Source organism: Equus przewalskii, chromosome 18, assembly GCF_037783145.1.
Source record: "Equus przewalskii isolate Varuska chromosome 18, EquPr2, whole genome shotgun sequence".
Taxonomy (NCBI): domain Eukaryota; kingdom Metazoa; phylum Chordata; class Mammalia; order Perissodactyla; family Equidae; genus Equus; species Equus przewalskii.
The window spans coordinates 26,288,899-26,302,648 of NC_091848.1; the positions used below are offsets into that span (position 1 = coordinate 26,288,899).

Consider the following 13,750-nt stretch of genomic DNA (forward strand, 5'->3'; position numbering starts at 1 on the left):
TGAGTTTAAGGTAAAATGATTAAGAATTCACGACAGTGACAACAGAGCATAAAACCAAGTTCAGAGCCCTTTGTGAGGGTAGTCCCTGGGTGACTGCACAGGTGGCACACCCTGGTTGTGGGAGTGAGTCAGGCATGTGATGGGCATCTCATGCTGAATTTAAACATGGCTAGCATGCATAACTGAGTAGTAAAAGTGGGCCCTGCACATGGATTTGTTGGGTTTTCCTATATAAGATGCACAAAGCAGCTTGTGCCTTAGAGGGGAGGGGGCTGGGGAGAACAAGACGGATCAGCTCCTGGACCCTGGCCTCGCCCCAGGAACAGACACCTGACTGAGACTTTTGCAGAGGGATGCTGCAGGCAGAAGCTGCAGGAGCAATTTTTCTCAGGGACCCTGTGAGATGTGGAGAATCCCACTGGTCTGCTTGGGGGCTCAGGTGACTACATGGCACAGAGCCCCCCACAGCTCTAAAAGGAAATCAGCCAGTTGCTGGACCACCAAGTTCCCCAGGAAGACCCAGCTGCTCTGGCCCCTCAGAGCTGCAGCTCTGGGGGCACCAGTGCCAGCTCTTCACTGCAGACTCCAGCAGCAGTGTGAGAACCACTGCAGTAACGTCTTCGCAGCTGTGAGACTTGACTCTCCATCCCAGCCTTGCTCTCCCTGCCCTTGCAATAACGCCAATGACTATTGCAGAGGGAATCCCTGAGTCTATAACCCACTCAGGTCTGCTGTGCCTGAGCATTAAATACTAGATAAATGAGTAGGAAAAGGAAGAAGTCTCCTACTAATTTCTTTAGCATGAATTAAATTTTATTTTCACAAAAACACTTTAAAGATTTAAAAAAATCTGTCTTTGCAATCTAAACCATCCTGAGCACTAAGAGGTATAGGCAGCCTTCCCCACAGTGTTCAAAACACTCTGCGAAGAGGACACACCATGCGTGGATATTGGCCTGGGTCTGAGCTACCACTGCCAATTCAGCGTGGAACTGTGGATCCATCAAACACCTCCCCCGCTCCTCTGTTAATATGTCTAGTCGGCACGTCAACCCAACAAAATAGGTGGCATCATCCACGGTTTGCAGATAGGCAAACTGAGGCTCAGACAGAGAATTGCTTAAAGTCCCAGAGTCATTAGTGGAGCCAGGATTCAAGCCAAGAACAGGTTCAGGTCCTGGGCTATTCCCAGTGCAGCTCACAGGGAACGCCCCCACTCTCTCTCTGGCTTCAGCAGAGCTTTGCGAAATGGTAGTTATTAGTCATACCTGCTCTCTCCCTGCCTCACAGAGAGGAAGAGGGAAATTGCAGATCTTCTTGTGCCTTGTCAGTAAGATGCTTCTAGCTGCGAGTGCAAATGTTAACATCTGTAAGGATCAGGCAGATTATATAAATGAATGAGTGAAGCAAGATTAAAAAAATTAACTCAGACCCACTTAGCATATTAAACATGTAAAGATAGCTTTTATTGCACAAAGAAATATGTCCTATGTTCTCAGTCTAGCTTTCATTTTTACCGCCTTTAGGGAGACATGAGAATATGAGTTAAAAAAAATATTTCACTATCACAAAAAATAGTGTTTACAATTGTTTAGCAATACGAAGATGATAATAAAAGGAAACCAATATTCAGCCCCAGTGTTGAGGGGGCAATAAACAGTGGTAGGGGTTACGTCAAATCAAAAAGTCCATGTCTTGTCAAAAGGATGTTATGGAATATAAGCCCATAGATTCAAAACGCAGAATAAGTCCTTATTGTGTATCAAGAATATGATTGCAGGAAGGATGGAGGATGGATTCACCAGACAGTAGCTGGACAGCCACTATAGCCCACTTCCATAATACATCAAAATTACAGGTTTTATTTTATAAACAAGTACAAATCATGATCCCTCTAAGAATTACCTGATTATCTTTAAGGGAGGGATGGCCTCCTGACACTCAGGTAGGGAAAGGGAAGAAAGATCTTAGAATGAAAGGCCAGCACACTTTAAAAGGGCATGAAATGACTACTCACAACATATATTTGAGAAGGATCACAGGGTTCGCCCTGTCAGCTGTTAAGGACCTCGCAACTTGGTGAGCCTAACTTCCTCTCTTGCACTCCTGACGTGCTGCGCTGTGGTTTGTGGATGAGCTGGTTTCTTCATCGAGGGGGCATTTGCTTTCAGCTCTAGTCCATTGTTGCCAACAAGGGCCCAAAGTTGCCAGAGTTCCATAGCTTTCAAGAGAAGCTAGAGATCAATATTTTTATAGGAAACTTTCAAATTTTTAAAGATTGGCTTGAATTAAAAATAAATAAAACTCAATGTGGAACAACCACAGCAGGTTTGGTGTACAATCTGCTCACCATTTTGCATGTTTCACGTGGATCCCAGGGTATTAAACCAAGATATCATTACAGGGGTCTCTACAGAATCCCCAGGTTGGGAGAGGCTGTTGTTTGAGACATAGAGAACCAGATGAAGGACTGGCAGGTCAGAAGAGAAAACTACTCTCTGTGAACGTTATACAACTAGGTTTATCTTATGTGTATGTCATCCTGGTTAAATTATGATTCTTGAGAACAGGGACCATTTCTAATTTATCTCTTCCACCAGCACCTGTCACAGTAAGTGCTCATGGAATGGAATGGAATGGAATAAATGGTGTGGAGTGAGGTAGCCCACTTTGCTGACAGGCTGTCTGGGGGCAGACAGGTATGAAGCAGACCCCATTACCAAGTCACGTTCTGAGTCTCCTAGAGGTATCACACGCCTCAGAGGCTCTTGTCTTCATCTTTAAGATGGAAGGGAGGAGGATGTCCTTGTAAATTTTTGCTAAGAGGAGGTTCTAAGTGAGGCAGCCTCCTAACAGCAGGCGAAGGGCCACCTCTGAAAAGTCTAGGGAACTTTTCCATTTTGCCGGGTTGGGTTGGAGGGGCGGTACCTCCCACAGGCATCTGGAGATCCAGGGCAGCAGGCTGTGGAAGGAGACCCGGCCCAGCTCACTCATCAGGGCTGACCCTCCCTCAAGGCAGCACCCGCTTCACCCCCCAAGGAGGAGCCGGAACAAATCAGCTCGATGAGATCAGGTGAAGGCAGGTCACAGGGCTGGGCCTGCTTTGTGGAATTAACATTTTCCTCCAGGTCTGTTTCTCCCCATCTGAGGAGAAAGAGCCTTCGGGAGCCCTGGGGCTCCTTGATCTCAGACTTTGTACAGCTGGCTGTGGGACCTGAGAAGTCCCCTCTGTCCTCCAGGCAGATATGTCCTCCACACGTAGGGTTGGGATATATGATCTCTAAGATGCCTCCCAAGCCTTATGATGCTTTGATCCTCAAGAGAAAAGCTGAGTTAAAGCATCCCTATGGAGCTCTCCTTGGCCTTGTCACCCCTCCTCCTCTCCAGCCTCATCAGAAATCCGAACCATTTGTTGTTAGTGGACCCACGCCCTGTGGTTCTCTCACCTGCTGCTCCAGCCAGGCCCTCACAGCGTGTGAAACCACCTACCTTAAGGTGCAAAGTTTCCAAAACCAACCAGTTGGCAGGAGAGAGGCACTTATTACATTTATTTTCTCCTTCTCCCCCTGCACTTTGCTCAAAAAAATCTCTTTTTTTCCTTCCTGAGCAATTTTTCAGAGAATATATTTAAAATCTGATTGAGTAGCTTTCCACTGGAACAGTTCCCCAAGCCCTGATTACTTCCCTCTTTCATGTAATAAGAAGCACAATTTACTCAACATCTACCATGTGCCTGGCCCCCTCCCCCTGCCCTCCTCCAGCTGGTCCATTCACATCCATCATCTCGCTTCAAGCTCCTGGCTACCTTGTGAAGTAGGTATGATGATCCTTATTTTCCATATGCAAACACTAAAAGAGACACGGAGTGTCTGACATATGCCCAAGGGCCCCACCTGCCCCCTACTATGGATTAGAAGGGGGTCTGTTTGTTTCTAAAGCCCATCCCCTAAATCCTGTGAGGCACTCCAAGCACCTGTGGGTGCAGCGTAAGAAGGCAAGTTCCATCATGAAGGCTGGGACCTTTGTCTGCTCAGTTCAGTGCTCAGGCCCTAGCACCTAGAGAAATGCCTGGCATGTAGCAGACACTCAATAACTATTTGCTGAATGAATGGATGGAAAGTGAAGGCCATGGCCAGTGGGTTTCAACCCAGACTGCATATTAGAATTACTTGGGGAGCTTTAAAAAATGTTGACACCTGGGACTTACACCTGGAGATTTTGGTTTAATTGATCTGGGTTGAGACCTAGGAATCAACATTTTTAAGAAGTTTTCCAGGTGATTCCAGTGTACACCCCAAAGTAGCATTTTTCAACCATAGGCGTGAACCAGTGAGACAAATTACCACTGAGAACCTCTCTGTCCCCAAGCCCTCTCCCTCTTACCTGCAGCCTTTGAGCAGCTCTCTCCTCCTATCCTCCTATCCTTCTCTCCTGTCATTCAACGAAGAGATTGTGAATTGAAAGCTGTCTGGGCTGTAGTGTAATTTTGACTTGGAAACATTTAGAAACTAGATTATAAATATAAAATAGACCTTGATTACTACCAAAGAAGGCAAATTCTGAAAGGCGTTAAACCCAACCAATCACAAACCACAAAGCACTGATTGAAAACTTGCTGTGTTCTAGACACTGTATTATGCCCTAAACATGCCCAGAGCTTGCCCTGAGGGCCTCTGTGATGTGGCCTGGTATTTTAGAAATTTGTCTGAGAGCATTTCAGGGAAATACTCTGACCTTGACATAAGAAGCCAAATAACACCTGAAATGACAATGAGGCATTGTCTTTCTGTCTAGAGAAGGTCAATGGGTAACTTTTATTCAAAGATTTTCCCATGCCACTCAAGAAAGCACTTTATTACCCACTGTGCTCAACTGATTACTAATTGTCCCCTTGTCTGCCTCTTGCACCTATAATTTTAAAGCCTTCGAAGGCAGAATGCATGTATTATATTGATTTTATTCCAGCCCCCAGCCCCCTCCAATGCCTAGGCATATATGGAAGGTCACAGGAATATTCTTAACAAAGGAAAAAATGTCAGCCAGAAAGATTTAGGCTAACCATGAGGAAAACAGACAATAATGGAGAAAGAATGCCCCCATTCACCAATGGGGGCACCTCAGGCAAGTTCCTAGATTTGCTCCCTGTGTTCTATTATTTTCTAGGCTTTTAGCTGTAAGATCTGATTATTCTAACACACTGAGAATTAGTTTACTTTTTAACTGTGGGTGGGTTTATCAAAAAACGCTGTGTGCTTTTCCTCCTGAGATCGCAGAAGAAGGAAAAGTTCTCCTCTGCGTGGAATACTTTAAATGTGGTTTTGTCAAAGGGCAGGATGAGTTCTTAGTTCTTAATCAGTTATCCTGCGTCAAATGCTTTGGGTGAACAAGTCAGTCTTCTTTCACTGCTCTTCCTTGCTGGGGACCCACTTGTTATTTTATTTAACTCTCACAGTAATCCTACAGGATGTTATCATCCCCGTTTTACAGATAATGAAATTGAAGCTCAAAGAAGCTAAATGCCCTTTCTTCCTTCCCTCCTTCTTTAAATTGCATTAGTCTTTGACAAGGTACAAAAGGTGGAAAAGAATAGACTATTCTACCTTCTAGAGTAAGGATAGACCTTATTCTATCTAGGATGTATAGAATAAGAACGAGTGTTACTTGAATCTCTCGTGTTATGTCAAACTGCCACCATAGACAATTGAACTTGATCTCTCCAAACTTGAACCCTCTGAATGCAGCTCACAGTGGCAATATTTCCTATGTAGGGGAACCTTCCAGGATTCCTGTCAGTTTCCTTTTAGGTATATCTCGTAGGCCCTCGTATCCGTCGCCTAGGTAATCCAGCTATTTGACTGATGCCTCTGTGCCCCAGTACATTGCAAATTGCCTGAGAGCAGGAGCCTTGTCATTTTGCCCATCACTATATCCCTAGCATTTAACACAGTGCTTTGTACATACCATGCACTCAATATTTGTTAATGAATGCAATAGATATCCTGATGCATCTAAATTTATACTCCTAGATGTAAGGTGTACCTAGAGGTGCAAAGGCCAGATCGAAAGTACGTACATTTTCAATTTTAATAGATATCAGCAAATTGTCTTCCAGAAATGTTGTATTCATTTACATCCCTACCAACAATATGTAAAACTGCTTGTTTCACCACATCCTTGCCAAACCAGCTTGATCTTTGCCAATCTAAGCGAAGATGGGATCTCCAAATATTTCATCTATATTTTTCTCATTATAGATAAAGTTGAGCATCTTTCTAATGTCTTTTATGTTTCCTTTTATGTGAACTCTCTGTTCACGCCCTTTGCCCATTTTTCTATTGGATTGTGTCATCATTGGAGTGACTCTAGGTAACAAGCAAATTAGCCCTTTGTTACGCCTGCTACAAACAGTTTTCCCAGTTAGTCTTTTGACTTTATTTATAGCATTGTTTTCATGCAGTTAAAAAGAGTATACAGATGAACCATCAGAATTTCAAGTTTTCTAGATATTATTTCATGGTTAGAAAAACATTTTCTATATACAAAATTCTCACATAGTTTCTTCTAGTACTTTTATGGCCCTTTCTCTCTTTTAAGTTAAGTCTTTGTCCCATCAGAAATTTGTTGTGAAATAAGATATGACAATATCTTGTTTTGTACTACTCAGCAAGGTCCTTCATGGTTGACTGTACGGGCACTGACCCAGGTTGTCTCACCTGTAGACAAGCCCCCTGATTGAAAACTTTTTTAGGTGCCCCATCCAGATGACTCCTGAAATTTGTTCACTCATTCACTCATTCATTTATTCAATATTTTGCCTACTATGTGAAGGGTACTTTGTTAAGTGATAGAGATTCAAAGACCAACACAGTTTTTTTCCTTGAATACTCCACAGGCTAGGGAGCACATAGTAAACAGATAACCATTTAAACACACACACACACACGTGCGCATGCACACACACAGAGATGAGTGAGGATATAGAGACACTGGTTGTTATGAGAGCCCAATGAGGAGCACCTAGCCAAGGGAGTGAGGTGGGGGTGGGACTTCCTGACGGTGAGCAATGACTGAGTGTCTTAGAGAATGAGCAGGCATTAACCAGGCAGGGAACATTGCAGGCTGAAGGGAAAACATGAGCAGAATTCATGGCAGGAGTTCGTGGCAAGAAGTAGGAAAAGATGGGGCTGGAGAGGCAAACACGGACCAAGTATGTCATGGGAGCAACTTAGACCTCATCCTGAGGGCACTGGGGAGCCAAAAAAGGATTAGACACAGAGAGTGACATAACCAAAGATGGATTTATGAGAGCCAAGAGCGAAAGGAAGGCCATCTGTTGGGATACCATTGTAACAGTCTGGGTATAAGGAATTATAAGTGTAAATTAAGACAAGGATATTAAGAATGGAAAGCAGAAGAGACTTAAGGAATAAAGGTGGTACTGAACTCTTCATTCCTCTCGTCTCCTCTAGTCTTTGTAATCTCTCGTTACTTCCTTGGCTCCCTTCCTTTCAAGGCCTTCCAACATTTGGTTTTCTCCCCGTTTTGCCCTCCTCTTCCCTTCCATTTGTCAACATAACAGGATATGTCTTTTAGTTGCTAAAGTCTACCCACTCATAGCTTTTGGTCTAGAGAAATTATTTCCCTGGAAGTAAGTAGGCAAATTTGCGTGGGTGGCAAGGAGGTTTCTGGGAGAAAGGAATTAAGTCCCTAATTGCTTTCTTTTTGGAGGCTTAATGTCTTTAGAATTCATGTGATGAGTTTCAGTTTTAAAAAGCTGATTGGCCACAGGTGTTCATTTCTTTGCCCCACTAAAATTTTGCCAAAATGATAGCAAAGGGGGAAAAAAATGGACACAAGGACATACAGAACAGGAGAGCAACAGCAGAGAAGACATTTAAATGAATTTTTGGAGAATGGAAAGCAGATGAAAAAGCGGTCACTGACTTAGCAGAGAGGACAAAATTATAAGTCAAGGGTTTGTTGTAGAAAATTCTGGCATTAAGGAGAACCCGCAGACTCCTGATAGACTCAGGGTTTGGAGGTTCTACTGAGAAAAAGGGCTGAGGCTCTGGTCGGAAAACAAGAATCCTTGTTTGAAAGTCTGCATATACTGTGTTGGGATTCCAGGTCCCTTCCTCATGCCACAGAGCCAGAAAACTGATATTTGCATCTACCCTTGTAAACATTCCAGCTCAGTGCTTGAAAATCCTAAAGAAAAGCCAATCATTCACAGGCTCTATCCACATACCCTGGAGCTTCCAGTAGCTTTTTAGTGCTTCACTTTTAAAGGGAATAGACAGCCAAGGATACGACATGTGAGGAACACTTTCAACATGAGAGAGACAAAATCCTTCAAAAACTAAGGGAAATTGGAGGAAACAGATACTACAGGGAGCGTAAAAAAGGATATTGCATCATAAAATCAGAACATGGTGCTATGAGAAAGGACCAATCCTAGAACAGGGGCGTCTCTAGGAAAAAATAAATGGAACTGATGTGGTCAAGCATATGGAAAATTTAATTGATTGGAATTAGTCAAGAATGATGCAACATTTGAGGAAAAAGTAGATTGTAGAAAAATAGAGAAATGTAAAACAAACTCCAGGAAAAACCAAGGGCCACACGACAAGGAAAGCATAATCTAACTCACCACTTGGCTCCACAGTGAAAAATATTCACATAACCAAAATGATGAAATATATAGAGTGTCGATTTACTCAAACATTATAATGTAACTATGTTTGGGAGATGGGGGAGAGATAATGGGAAGGAACGTTGGTATATGAGAGCCAGCTCCTTACCTACCATGTTAGGAAATGACTAAAATTAGAGAGATTAAGAATTAGAGAAGAATTGGAGGTAAATTCTAGAAGAGCTAGCTAAAAGAGTTGTGGGTAGTTACCTCTAGTGAGCAGGACTGGAGGATGCAAGGGTTGCAAAGAATGGGTAAGGGATTGGTGCTGCCAAATGAGCCTTTTAGTATCATTTAACTTTCAAGTTATGAACACGTGTTACTTTGATTAAAAAAAATTAATTTTTGATAAAAAGAACACTGCTAGGGATTGAGACAGACTTGCTTGAAATCAACAAACAACAGCAACAAAAAGACACCATTGGCTCCTATAGGACATAGTAAGCACTCAAAAAGTGTCAGCAATTATTCTTATTATAAGAGTGAGCATAGCAGCTAGTGACTTTGCAAGATCATTGCCTGTCCATGACTGGCGTTTGTCTGCAACTGGCAGGGGTTTCTCATGTGTCGGCTGCAATACTTAGATTTGACTTGAGAGTCAGGCACTGTGGCTCAGCTGAGGTCAAAAGAAACCCTTAACTTGGGTGAAAACAGTAACTTTGAGTGGAGAAATCTGGCAGACACCACCTTCGCCAAGTGATCAGGTTGACATCCCGAATGATATCATGTGACTATCTTCTGTAAGTTTGAAGCAATTTCAAATTAAAAAGTTAAAAAAAAAGTATAGAGAAGAAAAGGCAAAATCTATGAATCAAAGCGGTCAATAAAACATAAGAAAATATGCCCAGCACCCCTAAAAATCAGAGAAATGCAACATTTACAAGTTATGTGATATCACTTTAGCTCCACCAGAATGACAAAAAGTAGAAGAGAAGAAAAACTACTGCTTATGAGAAAGTTGGGGCGAGGCTCCCTACAAATGCCTCCTTTCATTCTAAGTAGAGATGTGAGAGTAACCCTTTCGGAGATCAACTTCCCTCTATCTTTTAAAATAAAAAATCCACATACTTTCACCCAACAGTCCTTCTCCTTAGAATCTGTCTGGTAGAAACAGAAGCCAGAGTCCATGGGGATATAATGATCATCTATTTGATGACATTTTCCCAAGTGGCCAAAAAACACACACAATTAAAATCCAGACAAAGGGAAAATAAATAAACAAAAACCAACAAATCACCAGGGACTAAACTAATAAAAGAAGGAGTTGGATCTGGATAGGGGACTTGAAGAGTTTTCTAGAATACACTTTTTCATGTATTTCCTCTGACTCCCTGGCTTCTAGCTTGGAGCCTGGTACACAAGGTGCTCATCACAGGTTACCTGGAATGCGAAGGAGGGTTGATGCAGGCGAAGAGGCAGGCAGAAAGGAAGCAGGGAGGTCAGACAGCAAAAGACCGCATAAAAAAAAGCCTCTCCAAATAAAAAGAGTATGCATGAAATGGTCTCATTTATGTCAAATGGTGCATGTGTGTGTGTATATACAATATTTATGTATATGCAAAATACTGTCAACAAATTGTTAATAGGATCGTCTCAGGGTAGTGGGATTTTAAGTGATTTTTTAAGTTCTTTTTTTTTTTTCGGAGAGGAAGATTGTCCCTGAGCTATCATCTGTGCCAACCTTCCTCTAGTTTGTATGTAGGATGCTGCCACAGCATGGCTTGATGAGTGGTGTATAGGTCCGTGCCCGGGATCCAAACTCACAAACCCCGGGCCACTGTAGCAGAGCGTGGGAACTCAACCGCTACACCACTGGGCTGGCCCCTTAAATTCTTTTTTACCCTTCTATATGTTTTTCAAATTATTCCAAAGAGCGTGTATTAATTATATAAACCAAAACAGCAATAAAACTGTTTTCACAGAGAGGAAAAAAAAAAATCTTGCCAAGATTCCATCATCCATGAATCTAACCTGATGATTTCTTTTAAAAAAAAAATAGTAACCAACCCTTTTCTGGAGCAAACATCTTCCTTTATTTCACTCTGTGATGAAGGAGGTGGTATTCCTTTTCTATATTCAAATGCTCCCTCTCCCTTGTTATAAGGAGGGTGCCTCGGCATTCTGAGAATTGTTTAATAAGTATACATACCCCATTTCTAAACCTGAGATCATTTCACAGATTTGGTTGTTGTCTGCTCCATCGACCGTGCTATCCCCCCACTGCAGAAGAGGAAACCAGAGCTGAGAAGGTTAAAGCCCCTGGTCAGTATCACACAGTTGAGAGCGTTCCCAGACACAGCCCCCAGGAGTTGGAGATAAACCGGAATGACACTTCTATCCTTCTCAGTCTCCCAGGCCAATTTCTTCATCTTGTTACACAGTGAGCTTCCATGCAAAGCCACGCTCCCCGTCTGCTCTTCTTTGGAGGGGAGCTAAAGGTCAGGCTACAGGGCCAGGCCCTTCCACAAATGCTCCTTGATTAGAGAACCACTATTATTCTCCTCCCACCAGTCCATGGAAAAGAAACGCAGGCCAGCCAGCAAGCTTTCAAGAGTGATGGTGCTGGCTGCTTTCGGGCCCAGTCATCGCTGCAGCCTGGCTGTGCCTTCTGTGAGCCTGTTTCATCATAAGCTCCCCCACCAGTTGCTTAAGCCAGCAAAACTCCCACAACAGAAACCACCTGGAGGAGAGCCAGGCGGAGGCCTTGACATCAGCGTTCCAGGGCCTGGGAGGGATGATGCAGAGACCAGTGCAGCGGCAGCGCAGAGACCAGCTCCTCCAACCCGCCCACCTGCTGCCCTCGGGGCTCATTTTGCCACTCAACTAAAATAACAGGCTCTTAGAATAACAAAATCAGAGCATCTTTGAATACAGAACCACTGCCCCTTAGAATGATAAACTCTTGAGAGAGGGAATCAGGGAATCCTAGAATCTCGCATTGGAAGGTACCTTGGAGATCATCTGGTCCTGTCTCCCCACCCAGGAGACAGGTGTTTCTGCTGCGGAAGCTGAGTGCAGCGATGGCGTGGCTGCAATACCTTGTGAACGTGGGGACATGCCCAAGGTAGCAAACGTAAAAAGTACTTTTGTGGCTCTAACTTCTGAAACAGCACGTGAAGCTAAAAACTGCCTTCTCCCTGGCCACTAAGTAGCCACTACTTGAACGACTCCTCCCCAGGAGTCTCCGGCACTCGTGTGCTTGCTTAAAGCTTCCTCCTCTACTGGAGAAGGTTTGAGGAGGAAGAGGTGGCTTTGGAAACTCTTCAAAATGCCTTCACCACTTCTTCCAAGGATCTGTTCTTACAGACCATTCCTGAGAAAAACAAGAGAAAATGGGAAATTCTTACCTCTCTCCACTTCAGAACTATGGATTATTTTCATTGATATTTTTGCCCCTCCCTCTAATTTTTTTGGCTCATATCTAAAAACAAATAAAAGCAGCCTGTTCTGTAAACTATATAGAATCTGAGCTAATTTGGTCCTCTCCGTCCTCATCCATTGCAGGCTCTAGTCACAGCCCATAAGCATTAGAAAGAAAATAACTTGTCACCCACTCAACTCCCTGTCTCATTCTTAAAAGAAAATATTTATATTATGCCACACAAAAGGTTTCCATGGCAGTGACGACGGTAACACTGTTGCCTTAGCAACCACTTGAGTCCATCTTGAATGATCTGAAATCCCCTTCACTGACAAATAAGGAAAATCTGTTAAAAGTGCTGTTGGGCTGGTGGAGGAGCCCTGACAGCCGGCATTCTCGACTCCTAGCCCTCCCTCGGACTCCTTCTCGCAGTCTCCTCCAGCCCATTTCCTTCTATACACTCTGTTAGGAACTTTCTACATTTTCTGCTCTTCCAAGGACTTGCCTTGCCCTCTTCCTAATCTACCATGGAGACACTGCCCAGAGCTCTGCAAAGGGTTAAGGATTGGCATGCAAAGCCACGCCAAAGATAACAGGAGGCAGAATAAACACACAGATCATCCTTTTTATAGAGCTCGCTGCCTGCCCCTGGAGACAGGGTGCACGTCCTTCTCTGTCAGCTCAAAGCAGCTCTGACGGGAGAGTTTTACAGGAAAGACAGACCAGTCTTCCCTGAGGTACAGCTCCCAGTCATTACACGTTGGCAAGTCACTTCTCTGGGTCTCAATTTCCTCATTTGGAAATAAAGCAGTTGAGGGGAGGGTCCTTCTGGTTCCTACATTCTAGGAATTTTTATGAATCAAGATGGACTGTCCTCCATCTCCCAAAGGCACCAGAGATTTCTCTTAGCATGCCTGCTGGGAACTCAGACAGGACCTTAGGATGAGAGAAATCCTGGAGTGAAAAGGAGCATGCCTACACTGTGTGAGTTAGTGCCATTTAAACCGTAAAATGCACCAGGTACACATATAAAAGTATCATTATTATCAACCTCTTTGTTAGCACAGTAAGCACTAAACTCTAGACCCATCTTCAGGGCCACTCTAACTCAAAATATTTTACTGGAGAAGGTGCTTCAGTAAGCTGATTAAATGAATAAATGAGCCCTCTCTGCGAAGCAGTAGCTTTTCCCCTGGAGGAAATATCTTTAGTACAGTGCATGCCCATCTCTGGAGTTTTCTTTGCCTCTTTCCTTATTGAAAAGCAGCTTGAGAAGCTAGAAATGCTGACTTGTTTTCTTTTATTCTTCCTCCCTCTTCTAACTGATGGGGAGAAAGCTTTTTCAAGAGAAGAAGAGAACAGTTGAAATCATCTTTTTCATTGTACTAGTGAGCAAGGAAACCACTCTACCAGTTTGGTATGCAGGCTAGGAGAAATGCAAGGAAACATGGAAAAGAAAGGAAAAAAAGGAGAAGCAAACTGCTACCTCGGAAGGAAACTGAAATACCTCTTCCCCAAGGACCTTCTTGGAGAGTAGAAAGTCTACAAAGCCACCTCAGACTTGTTCAGACTTCTGACCTGACTGAGAGGCAGGAGGGCAGAGGAGGTAAGGGGTGGGCTTTGGACTCATACAGAGCCAAGTGCAGAACCTGGCTCCGACATTCACCACCCTTCCAACCATGGGCAGGCTACTTAAC

At 43.6% G+C, this 13,750-nt stretch overlaps 1 long non-coding RNA gene across 1 annotated transcript; it reads right to left on the bottom strand.

The window, feature by feature from the left end:
- Positions 1-1,989: 1,989 nt before the first annotated feature.
- On the bottom strand, positions 1,990-12,272 carry LOC139077012 (uncharacterized). Its single transcript, XR_011529125.1, has 3 exons — positions 12,040-12,272; positions 4,384-4,508; positions 1,990-2,221 (listed from the first exon to the last, which is right to left on the bottom strand). It is a non-coding gene; the product is annotated as an uncharacterized lncRNA (long non-coding RNA).
- Between the last annotated feature and the right edge of the window lie 1,478 nt (positions 12,273-13,750).